Genomic DNA, 12626 nt, shown 5'->3' with positions numbered 1-12626 from the left:
GTTATGGCTCTACCCTGTCACACACAGATCAGGGCCCGTGGGGGGGGTGGGGGGGTTGGGGCGCCGCACCCTGTCACACACAGAGCCGCAGGGCGATCAGGGGGTTTGGGGGCTGCCCCTGTCACGCTGATCCCGGTGCCGGGAGCCTCGCTGCTCCGCTGATCCCGGTGCCGGGAGGCATATTACCCTTTCACTATATAGGATAGAGGCCTGGTGCACGGGTGGGAGCCGGCTGGTTTGCCCTGAAGGGTGTCCTGGATCAGGGTGGGGGTCCCCACTGGGGTGCCTGGCCAGTCTGGCTGAGGGGCTGAGGGCTGTTTTCTGGAAGCGAGTGACTGAAGCTTCCAACCGCTCCTTGTTTTCTTTTTTTTGTTTTTTTTATTCTGGGTCAGCTTTAGCTCTGAGGCCTCGCTGCTGAAAACATGGATACAATGTTTCAGTCCGGCTGGATTTCAGTCTGGCTGATTTCTGGGGTTTTGTTTAGCTTCTTATTTGCAACTTAGTACATAGTTGCTTAGAGTTGCAGTTGAGAGGCCGGCAGCGGCAGGCGGGGAACGTTGGAGTCCGCAGTCACTGGAGCAAGCAAGTCTCATGTTCGCTTCCAGCTGCCTGGCTGCCGGCCGCCATCTTGGCTGACAGTTAATTTGCATATCCTCACTGATTAGCCAATGAAAAGGGTAGCGGTCGTACGCTAATTACCATGTTTCTCTTTTATTAGTGTAGATCATATATATAAATGCCTAAGGGCACTCCCAGACTCAAGATCCAGAATATAATATATATATTCTTTTTTAAAAATATATTTTATTGATTTTTTACAGAGAGGAAGGGAGAGAGATAGAGTTAGAAACATTGATGAGAGAGAAACATCAATCAGCTGCCTCCTGCACGCCCCCTACTGGGGATGTGCCCGCAACCAAGGTACAGGCCCTTGACCAGAATCAAACCTGGGACCCTTCAGTCCGCAGACCGACGCTCTATCCACTGAGCCAAACCGGTTAGGGCTAATATATATATTCTTATTGATTTCAGAAAGGAAGGAAGAGGGAGAGAGAGATAGAAATATCAATGATGAGAGAGAATCATTGATCGGCTGCCTCCTGCACACCCCACACTGGGGATCGAGCCTGCAACCTGGGCACGTGCCCTTGCCTGGATCAAACCCGGGACCCTCTAGTCCATAGGCCGACACTCTATCCACTGAACCAAACCAGCCAGGGCCATTGGTTGGTTCTCATACGTGCTGTGACCACAGACCAAACCCACAACCTTGGCGTATCAGACGATGCTCTAACCAGCTGAGCTGCCCAACCGGGGCCTATTTCTTGGCTTTTTATTCTGGCCCACGGCCTGCCTGTGTGGGTCCGTGATGTTTTCATGCCTGTAGTTCTATGAGATTTTTCCATAACTAGGCAAGTGCCCCTTTGTCACTCTTCTTAAGTTGACCTTGAATTTTCCTCCTGCACTTGTTTGTATAGGTGTATCTATCTACTCCAGACCAATTAGAACCTCTGGAGTGCCAAACCGGTTTGGCTCAGTGGATAGAGTGTCGGCCTGTGGACTGAAAGGTCCCAGGTTCGATTCCGGTCAAGGGCATGTACCCTTGGTTGTGGGCACATCCCCAGTAGGAGGTGCGCAGGAGGCAGCTGGTAGATGTTTCTCTCTCATTGATGTTTCTAACTCTCTATCCCTCTCCCTTCCTCTCTGTAAAAAATCAATAAAATATATTAAAAAAACCAAAAAACAAAAACAAAAAAAAAACACCTCTGGAGTGACAATCAACCTTAGGGGTTAGGGCTTCCCTGGCAGGCCTCTCTCTCTCTCTCTCTCTCTCGCTCTCTCTCTCTCTGCCCCCCCCAACAGGAACCCCCATGCTAAGGTACATTCTGAGTGACAATACCTCCCTATTTGAAGCAAGGTGTGCCTAAGGGCATTCCCAGACTCAAGTTCCAGAATATTAAAGAGTATCCTGATTCGTTTCTTTTTCTTTTTAATCCTCACCCGAGGATATTTTCCCATTCATTTTTTTAAAAATATATTTTATTGATTTTTTACAGAGAGGAAGGGAGAGGGATAGAGAGTTAGAAACATCGATGAGAGAAACATCGATCAGCTGCCTCCTGCACACCCACTACTTGGGATGTGCCCGCAACCAAGGTACAATGCCCTTGACCGGAATCGAACCTGGGACCCTTCAGTCCGCAGGCTGACGCTCTATATACTGAGCCAAACCGGTGAGGGCCCCATTCATTTTTTTTAGAGAGAGTGGAAGAGAGAGGGAAAGACAGAGAAACACATCGATTGGTTGCCTCCTGCACGATTCTGACCAGGGCCCAGGCTGGGGAGGAGCCGGCAACCAAGGTTCGTGTCCTGACTATTCTTTTCATGAATATAAATGGTAGTTACTGGATCAAAGGTGAGGTAGGCAGACACACACGCACACACGTGCATGCGCACACACACCATGGCAACACTGGGAAGACCCAGAGTGCTCTCAACAGACTAGAAGTGGTCAGGGACCCTTGGAAGAAGGAAAGAGAATGAGACTAGATTAAAGGAGGAAATTGCAGCATAAACCACTCGCAAGAAGATGACTGCTACAGAAGCCCAGAGCAGTCAGAGGCTCTTAACTCAGAAATGCAAGATACGAGGTCCTGGCCCAGTAGCTCAGTGGGTTAGAGCGGCGTCCAGATACGCCAAGGTTGGACACATTAAGAATCAACCAATGAATGCATCAGTAAGTGGAACAACAAATCCATGTTTCTCTCTCCCTTTGTCTCTCTCTCTCTCTCAAATCAATAAAAAAAAATATAATAAAAATTTTTAAAGATGTCATTATGTGGTATCTGAGACATCTTTTCTTCTCTTTTAAATCTTTTTTATTGATTTCAGAGAGGAAGGGAGAGGGAGAGAGAGAAAGAGAGAAACATTAAAGCCCTAACTGGTTTGGCTCAATGGATAGAGCGTCGGCCTGCGGACTCAAGGGTCCCAGGTTCGATTCCGATCAAGGGCATGTACCTTGGTTGCAGACACATACCCAGTAGGGAGTGTGCAGGAGGCAGCTGATCGATGTTTCTCTCTCATCGATGTTTCTAACTCTCTATCCCTCTCCCTTCCTCTCTATAAGAAATCAATTAAAAAAAACATATTAAAAAAAAAAGAAACATTAAAGATAAGAGAGAATCATTGACAGGCAGCCTCCTGCACGCCCTCTACTGGGGATCGAGCCCGCAACCCAGGCATGTGCCCTGACCAGGAATCAAACCGTGATCTCCTGGTTCATAAGTCCATGCTCAACCACTGAGCCATGCCAGCCGGGCAAGACAAGCTTTTCTTCACTCATCATTATACTGTCAGGATTTGAAGTGGTTGTTACCTGAAGCCAGAGTTCTTTCATTTTCACAGCTGTATGATAGCCTATTATTTGAACACTGGGGGCCCAGTGCACGAATTCGTGCACCTTGAAAGGAACTGTGGGTCTCGGCCCATCCTCCACACCCCCGCCCGGCCCCTCCTGCTGCGGCCCCCAGTCCCCTGTCTGCCGGCAGCCCCACTCCAGTTGCCACCGCCCCCACGCGCTGGCTCCCACTGATGGCTCTGCTGATGGCGGGGAGCGATTGGGACTGGTGCCAGCAGCAGCTGTGAGCAGGGCCGGCGCCCTCAGTGGGTGTGAGCAGGGGGTGGTGAAGAAGTCCTCAGAGGCGATTGGGGCTGGTACCGGGCACTGGCAGCAGGTGCGAGCGCCAGGTGGGACTGCGGCATGCAGGAGCAAAGAACTTTCAGTAACCACTAGAGGCTCACTCTGATGACAACCACCAGTGCCCCGCCTTGGTCTGGCGCCCCTGCTCACCTGCTCCACCATTCAGCCACAGCCCATGCCTGCCATGTTCCACGCACGCCCTCTGGTGGTCAGTGCACGTCATAGCAACCGGTTGTTTGGTTGTTCTGCCGTTTGGTCTATTTGCATATTAGCCTTTTATTCTATAGGATACTAAAGTTCATTCATTCATTCATTCATTCTCCTACCTCCTACCCGCTCAGGAGGACTGGGAAGGGGTGTGTGTGTGTGTGTGAGCGTGTGTGGCGCGTGTGCATGCGCATACGCACGTATTCTAACAGTGAGAGTTCAACCTTCATCCTCTCCAGTGGAAAGTCAACAGACAGTGACTAAATCTGAGAAATCAAGACAGAGCAGTACGTGCATACGGGTGAGAGATAAAGAAGCAAATCTGCGCAGGATCCGCTAAAGGAGCGAAAGTGGTTTCCGCTGTGGAGAAGGTGGTGGGGGCGGGGGGGAGGGAGGAGATGCTGTTTTTCATAACGAGACTTCCACAATGATTGGACTCTCGCCTTAAGCGCACAGATGACACCGAGAAAAGGCGAAAACATGAGGGTAACCACCAGCATAACAAAGATAGGATCTCGAGCTTGCAAACCATCAGCGAGGGGGAAATGGAATAAAGACATGTGATGAGTCCAACAAATGGTAGGAAAAGAAACGGAAAAAAAAAAACTATTTAAAGAAGTGTATTCGTTTTGTTAGGAGAAAAAAGGATATTAGTTGCCTCATGCTGCTATCAGAGATGATCACAAATTCGGTGTCTTAAAACAACACACGTTTATTAGCTGACAGTGTTTGTTTGTTTTTTTTTACATATAATTAATTCTTTTATTTATTTATTTTTTAAAATATATTTTATTGATTTTTTTTTTTTACAGAGAGGAAGGGAGAGGGATAGAGAGTTAGAAACATCGATGAGAGAGAAACATCCATCAGCCGCCTCCTGCACACCCCGCACTGGGGATGTGCCCGCGACCAAGGTACATGCCCTTGACCGGAATCGAACCTGGGACCCTTCAGTCCACAGGCCGACGCTCTTATCCACTGAGCCAAACTGGTCAGGGCTTTTTATTTATTTTTTAAAATATATTTTTATTGATATAAGAGAGGAAGGGAGAGGGAGAGAGAAGTAGAAACATCAACGATGAGAATCACTGGTTGGCTGCCTCCTGCATGCCCCACACTGGGGATCAAGCCTGCAACCCAGGCCTGTGCCCTTAAACCAGGGGTCCTCAAACTTTTTAAACAGGGGGCCAGTTCACTGTCCCTCAGACCATTGGAGGGCCGGACTATAGTTTTAAAAAAAACTATGAACATGCCAGCACCGGTTTGGCTCAGTGGATAGAGCGTCGGCCTGCAGACTGAAGGGTCCCGTGTTCGATTCCGGTCAAGGGCATGTATCTTGGTTGCGGGCACATCCCCAGTAGGGGATGTGCAGGAGGCAGCTGATTGATGTTTCTCTCTCATCGATGTTTCTAACTCTCTATCCCTCTCCCTTCCTCTCTGTAAAAAATCAATAAAATATATTTTAAAAAAAACCAACTATGAACAAATTCCTATGCACACTGCACAGATCTTATTTTGAAGTAAAAAAACAAAACGGGAACAAATACAATATTTGTATTTGCATGTGGCCCCCGGGCCGTAGTTTGAGGACCCCTGCCTTAAAGGAATCAAACCCGGGACCATTCAGTCTGCAGGCCGACACTCTATCCACTGAGCTAAACCAGCCAGGGTGCTTCCGTCTTTAAAGTCAGCTGATGCACAGCAGTTACTGCACCTGCAGCCTTGCTTCCCCCTTGCCATGGGACTTCCCAAGCTCCCAGGTCCTGGGGATTAGGATATGGACGTCTTCGGGAGGCCATGATTCTGCCGACCACAGAAACAGTATAGCCAATAGGAAACAGGGTTAAACAGAAAAGAAGAAAGAAAACTCTATCCCTGACCTGTTTGGCTCAGTGGATAGAGCGTCGGCCTGCGGACCGAAGGGTCCCAGGTTCGAGTCCGGTCAAGGGCACATGCCCGGGTTGCAGGCTTGATCCTCAGTGTGGGGTGTGCAGGAGGCAGCCGATCAATCATTCTCTCTCATCATTGATGTTTCTATCTCTCTCTCCCTCTCCCTTCCTCTCTGAAATCAATAAAAATATTAAAAGGAAAAAAAGAAATAAAGCTGGAGCCGAACCATTCTCGCAGCTCGTGCAGCTCATTCAGGACTGGGCGATGCCGGAGGTCCAGCCAGCCTGAGGGAAGGGCCCGTGAACACCCAGCCCATCCCTTGGGAAGTCACTGAAAAACACAAATGACCAGAACTGGCATAAGAAGAAATAGATAATCGCCCTGGCCAGTGTGGCTCAGTGGATAGAGCGTCGGCCTGCGGACTGAAGGGTCCCGGGTTCGATTCCGGTCAAGGGCATGTACCTTGGTTGTGGGCTCGATCCCCAGTAGGGGGCGTGTAGGAGGCAGCTGATCAATGGTTCTCTCTCATCATTGATGTTTCTCTCTCTCCCTCTCTCTTCTTCTCTGAAATCAATAAAAATATTTTTTTTTTAAAAAAGAAGAAACATAATCTGAACATCCCTGTAGCTATTCAGGAAACTGGATTTGTAATTTTAAAAACAAAACTTCACATACACGCAACATTCTTAGGAAGGAGTTTATAGCTGTGCAGATATTTGTATTAGAAAGGAAGAAATTTTTATTGATTTATTTTCTATATATATTTTTTGTTTTCAATTGCTTTTCAGAGAGAGTGGAAGGAAGGGGAGGAGGGGGGTGAGAGAGAGAGAGATAAACATTGATGTGAGAGAGACACAAGACACATGGACTGGTTGCCTCCCACACATGCCAATGCGGGGGGTGGGGGGGGGCAGGTAGCAAATCCGCAACCCAGGTACATGCCCTTGACCGGGAATCGAACCCGAGACCCTTTGGTGCTCAGGCCAAAGCTCTAATCACTCAGCCCACTGGTCAGGATGAACAAGAATAAATTTTTTAAATCAACCTGCCACACTAAGTAACTAGAAAAAGAGCAGATTAAACTCAACATCAGCAGAAAGGAATAAGAGCAGAAATCAATAAAATCGGAAACAGGCAAATGTTCAAGAAAAATCAATGAGGCCAAGAGCTGGTTCTGTGAAAGAAAAAAAGAAAGGGAGATGCAAATTGCCAATACGTTTTGATTTAAGTTTGTTTTACTCGATGTTCAACATTCACAAAATTCTAGAGTCCAATCTACAAAACCTGGTACATTTAGAAAAGTCTGACCTCAATCCCTGTCCCTTTTACCCTGCGTCCTTCCTCTCCTAGAGGTATTATTTTATTTTTAGTTTTTAATATATTTTTATTGCTTTCTGAGAAGAAGGGGATCGAGCCTGCAACCCGGCCATGTGCCCTGACCGGGATTCGAACCGTGACCTCCTGGTTCATAGGTCGATGCTCAACCACTGAGCCACGCCGGCCGGGCGATAGTCATTTTTTAAATTTTTGTGGCTTATCCATTTCAAATTTGCGTATATGAAAACACACAGATAGTGGATGTATTTGTAGCACTGCTTTAAGGAATGTTAAGTTTGTCAGAGGGGGTGATTTAACAGTCTTGGGAGGATAGCCATGTTCAAATACAATCAATACATCCAAACAAAAGCTTTTAGTGAATTCAAAAACGCAGGCAAGCAGTGTGTTCAATAATAGATCAATGAGTATGGTTCCAGTCCACAAATAACTGCAGAGAATACCAAGGAGGCTCGTCCTGACTCTGCAGACCTTTGCGTGGACTCTGAGGGACAAAGCCTGTGGCCGCCTGAATTAGGTTTCTGTGCAAAAGTTGCCCAGTTTATTTTTCAAAATTCTATTTTGTATCCCAAAGGGACTGCCGGTTCCGAGTGGTACGGATTCCCTTTATAATTGGGCTGGGTGCGTTCGTGGCCTTGAGGCCATCCAGGGACAAGTGCAGCCTGACTGAGGGAGGGGTCTTTCAAAAGTCTTTTGTTCCCTGTCCGGGTAGCTCAATGGTTAGAGCATCACCCCGCTATGCCAAGGTTTCGGGCTCAATCCTGTCAGGGCACATACAGAAATCAAGTAATGAATGGGTGAAGAGGTACAACAGCAAATTGATGTCTTTCTCCCTCCCTCCCCCCCTCTCTCTCTTCTATATATATAAAAGTCTAAGTGACCATTATGACCGGAACAACTGGTCGACCAGTCACTATGACATGCACTGACCACCAGGGGGCAGACGCTCAATGCAGGAGCTGCCCCCTGGTGGTCAGTGCGCTCCCACACGGGGAGCGCTGCTCAGCCAGAAGCCCTGAGCCAGGCTCACGACTGGCTAGCACAGTGGCGGTGGTGGGAGCCTCTCCTGCCTCCACGGCAGTTGGACATCCAGGCTGAGGGACCCCCCGAGTGCATGAATTTTGTGCACCGGGCCTCTAGTATATACATATATACCAAAAGGTAAACACAATACTTTGTTTTGTAATCCTCACTCAAGGATATTTTTTCTATTGATTTTTTAGAGAGAGTGAAAGGGGGAGAGGAGGGAGGGAAGGAGAGAGAGAGAGAAAGAGAGAGAGAGAAACATCAATATGAGAGAGACATCGATTGGCTGCCTCCCGCTCATGTCCCCACTGGCCTAGGGATTGAACCTGCAACTGAGTTATGTACCCTTGACCGGGAATCGAACCTGAGACCCTTCAGTCCATAGGCTGACACTCTATCCAGCTACGGCTGTTTGGTGTACTTTTCTATATGCATGTTAGAGTTTACAACAAAAGAGTTGTTTTTTAAAAAAAATTTTTATTATTTTTGTAATCAGAGAAGGAGAGAGAGATAGAAACATCAATGATGAGAGAATCATTGATCAGCTGTCTCCTGCATGCCCCCCACTGGGGATCAAGCCCACAATCCAGGCATGTGCCCTTGACTGGAATTGAACCCGGGACCTTTCAGTCCACAGGCCTATGCTCTATCCACTGAGCCAAACTGGCTAGGCTAAGGCAACAAAAAAAGTTTTGAAAAGAGTATTTACCAGCAAGGAAACATATCCCCGAAGTATCATAAAGTGAAAAAAGTTTGCCAAACTACTCATGTGGCATGGTCTTTATGTCACTGTCCAAGTATATATTTACACATGGTTATAGAAATTAAATGATCTGAAGTGATAGAAAGCAAGGTGATACAGTCCTTAGTCCCGGATGCAATTCCCAGTGTTTTATATTCGGTCTGTTTGTGCCTGTGTGTTTTCTGAGTTTTCTGTAATAAGCCTTTATTGCTTTTCTAATAAGAAATAAAGTCATTGTACAGTATTGGCCTGGCAATAAACTAACAGATCAATAGAACCGAATAGAAAACTGAGAAAGAGATTCAATAGGAGTAAGAATTTGAAGTGTGATAAAGGTGGGATTTCAAGTCAACGGGGAGAGGATGGGTAATCGGATACATCTCGTTGGTTCAGCTGACGAACAATTTGGAAGATCAAGGTGAGTTCCATCTCATACCATAAGCCCCCAAACAAGCCGCTATGTTATTTGAATGCAAACGAAAAGCTTTAGGTCTCCCCTAAGTACGAATGTAAATTTAGAAGAAAATAAAAGCAAACTGTTCCATCATTTTGGAGTAGAGAAGGCACTTTTTAACCTAGTATCAACATCGGCATGCACACAGGTGGACAGATGTGACAATATAGGTCAGGGTTCGATTCCCAGTCAGGGCACATGCCCAGGTTGCAGGCTCGATCCCCAGGAGGGCGTGCAGGAGGCAGCTGGTCCATAATTCTTATCATTGATGTTTCTAGCTCTCTCTCCCTCTCACTTCATCTCTGATATCAATACAAATATATTTTAAAGAATAAATAAATAAAATAATTAAAAATAAAATAAATACCTACCACATAAGGTCATAAGAACCACAGCTCTAAAATACCTAGGGCCCTAGCTGGTGTGGCTCAATGGATAGAGCACCAGCCTGAGGACTGAAGGGTCCCAGGTTCAATTCCGGCCAAGGGCACATGCCCGGGTTTCGGGCTCGATCCCCAGTAGGGGGCGTGCAGGAGGCAGCCAATCAGTGATTCTCTCTCATCATTGATGTTTCTATCCCTCTTTCCCTCTCTGAATCAATAAAAATATATTTAAAAAAAGAAAACACCTAGGAATAAATTTAGCAAGAAATGTGGCATGAGAAAACTCTACCTTGCTAGAAGGTATAAAAGAAAACCCAGAAACAGGGAGAGCCTGGTAGAAGGAGTGGGGTTTCCCCTCTGCAGCTTTGCTTACATTTAAAAAGAGAGAGAATCTAAATATTTGTGGAGCGATGGAGCCTCTGACTGGTGATGTGCAGCGATTTGAAAGGATGGAGAGCTCTGCACGTACTCTCTCGTGCAGGGAAGACCTCTCTGCTATTTCCTCTCTCACAGGCCGGGCCTGGGGGACAGGAGCTGCTGCGCTTTGGTCGGGCCCTGTTTCGCAGGAAATGACACGCACGCACGTGATCTCCCTTCTGCTGCCCCCCCATGCACACCCTGGTGGTCTCTAGCCTCACCTTCTGCCCTCACACGGGGACCTGCTGACCAGCTTCCAGTCTCCTCGCCTTGGGGCCGGCCAGGCCCCGAGCCCCAGGCCGGGCTCCGTGCGGGGGTCCTGAGTGAGGCTGTGGCAGACACGGCCAGGCCTGCGAGTTCATGGCCGGTCCTCTGACCCAGAAGGCACATGGCGCTGCTTGCTCACATGGTTGCAGTGTGACTGCAACAGGCCATGTCCGGCCATCACTTAATTATCAGAGGACGCGACAGCAATGAGGCCTCGCGCTGCAGGAAGAAACTGTCCCGTGAGCCCAGGTGCTATTAGCTAGGGAAACAGAACAGCATTTATTTTTTTAATCCTCACCCAAGGATATTTTTCCATTGATTTTTAGAAAGAGTGGAAGGGAGAGGGAGAGAGAGACAAACATCGATGCGAGAGAGACACATCGATTGGTTGCCTCCTGCACACACCCGGACCAGGGCTGGGGAACCTGCAACCAAGGTATGTGCCCTTGACCAGGATCGAACCCGGGACCCTCAGTCCTCAGGCTGATGCTCTATCCACTGAGTCAAACCAGCTAGGGCCAGAATAGCATATTGATTAAAAACACAGCCCTAGCCCTGACAGGTTTGGCTCAGTGGATAGAGTGTCAGCCTGTGGAGTGAAGGGTCCCAGGTTCGATTCCGGTCAAGGGCATGTACCTTGGCTGCAGGCACATCTCCAGTGGGGGGTGTGCAAGAGACAGCTGATGGATGTTTCTCTCTCATCGATGTTTCTAACTCTCTATCTCTCTCCCTTCCTGTCTTCAAAAAATCAATAAAATATATTTTGTAAAAAAAAGGCCAAAGATAAAAAGGTTTATTAAAAAAAACAAAAAAAAAACAAACAAACAAAAAACCACAGCCCTGACCTAGGGATGTCCGACTGTTGGCAGACTGGAGGGTCCCGGGTTTGATTCCGGTTGAGGGCACATGTCCAGGTTTTGGGCTCAATCCCCAGTTGGGAGCGTGCAGGAGGCAGCCGATCGGTGATTCTCTCTCATCATTGATGTTTCTACCTCTCTCTTCCTCTCTGAGGAAAAAAAAAAAAGATTCCAACGTTTAAAAAACAAACAAACAGCCAAAACCGGTTTGGCTCAGTGGATAGAGCATCGGCCTGAGGACTGAAGGGTCCCAGGTTCGATTCCGGTCAAGGGCATGTACCTTGGTTGTGGGCACATCCCCAGTGGGAGATGTGCAGGAGGCAGCTGATCGATGTTTCTCTCTCAACGATGTTTCTAACTCTCTATCCCGCTCCCTTCCTCTCTGTAAAAAATCAATAAAATATATTTAAAAAAAAATAAAAAACAAACAAACAGCCGAAACCGGTTTGGCTCAGTGGGTAGAGGGTCAGCCTGTGGACTGAGAGGTCCCGGGTTCGATTCCAGTCAAGGGCATGTACCTTGGTTGCGGGCACGTCCCTGGTGGGGGATGTGCAGGAGGCAGCTGATCGATGTTTCTCTCTCATCGATGTTTCTAACTCTCTCTATCTCTCTCCCTTCCTCTCTGTGAAAAATCAATAAAATATATTTTAAAAAAAACAAAACAAAAACAAACAAACAAACAAAAACCACAGATTTGGGACTGCCAGGGTTGATCCAGGTTCTACATCTAGCTCGCTGTGTGACCTTTGACAAGTTACTTAAGCACTCTGTGCCTCAGTTTTCTCCTCTGTAAAATACTACCGCACTAGAAGACTATTATGATAATACTAGAGGCCCGGTACATGAAATTCATGCAGGGGGTTGGGGGGATTCCTCAGCCCAGCCTGCACCCTCTCCAATCCGGGACCCCTCGGGGGATGTCCGACTACCTCTCACAATCCGGGACCACTGGCTCCTAACCGCTTGCCTGCCTGCCTGTCTGATCACCCCTAACCCCTCTGCCTGCCTGCCTGATTGCCCCTAACTGCTCCTCTGCTGGCCTGATCGCCCCTAACCGCCTCTACCTCACCCCGCACCAGGGACCTAGGATTCCCTCCTCAGGCCGGTCACAGGCACCCGGGACCCAGGCCGGCTTCGCCTGGGCCAGCTGCTTCTGCAGGGGACCATGGGTGGGCGGCTTTGCCCAGGCTGCAGCCGCAGCCGCAGTCGCCCAGGACCGCGGGGTGGGTGGCTTGTCCCTCTCCCGGGCCGCAGGCAGAACCGCTGGCACCGGGGGTCGCAGGGACCGTGGGGCGTGCAGATTGTCCCTCTCCTGGACCGCAGGCACAGGTGCAGCCGATGGCGCCGG

The sequence above is a fragment of the Myotis yumanensis genome, unplaced genomic scaffold (genome assembly GCF_028538775.1).
Source record: "Myotis yumanensis isolate MYYU_CA2020_CCGP unplaced genomic scaffold, mMyoYum1.0.hap1 SCAF_20, whole genome shotgun sequence".
Lineage (NCBI taxonomy): Eukaryota > Metazoa > Chordata > Mammalia > Chiroptera > Vespertilionidae > Myotis > Myotis yumanensis.
The sequence above is the reverse complement of the archived record's forward strand: the minus strand, read 5'-3'. Positions refer to the sequence as shown.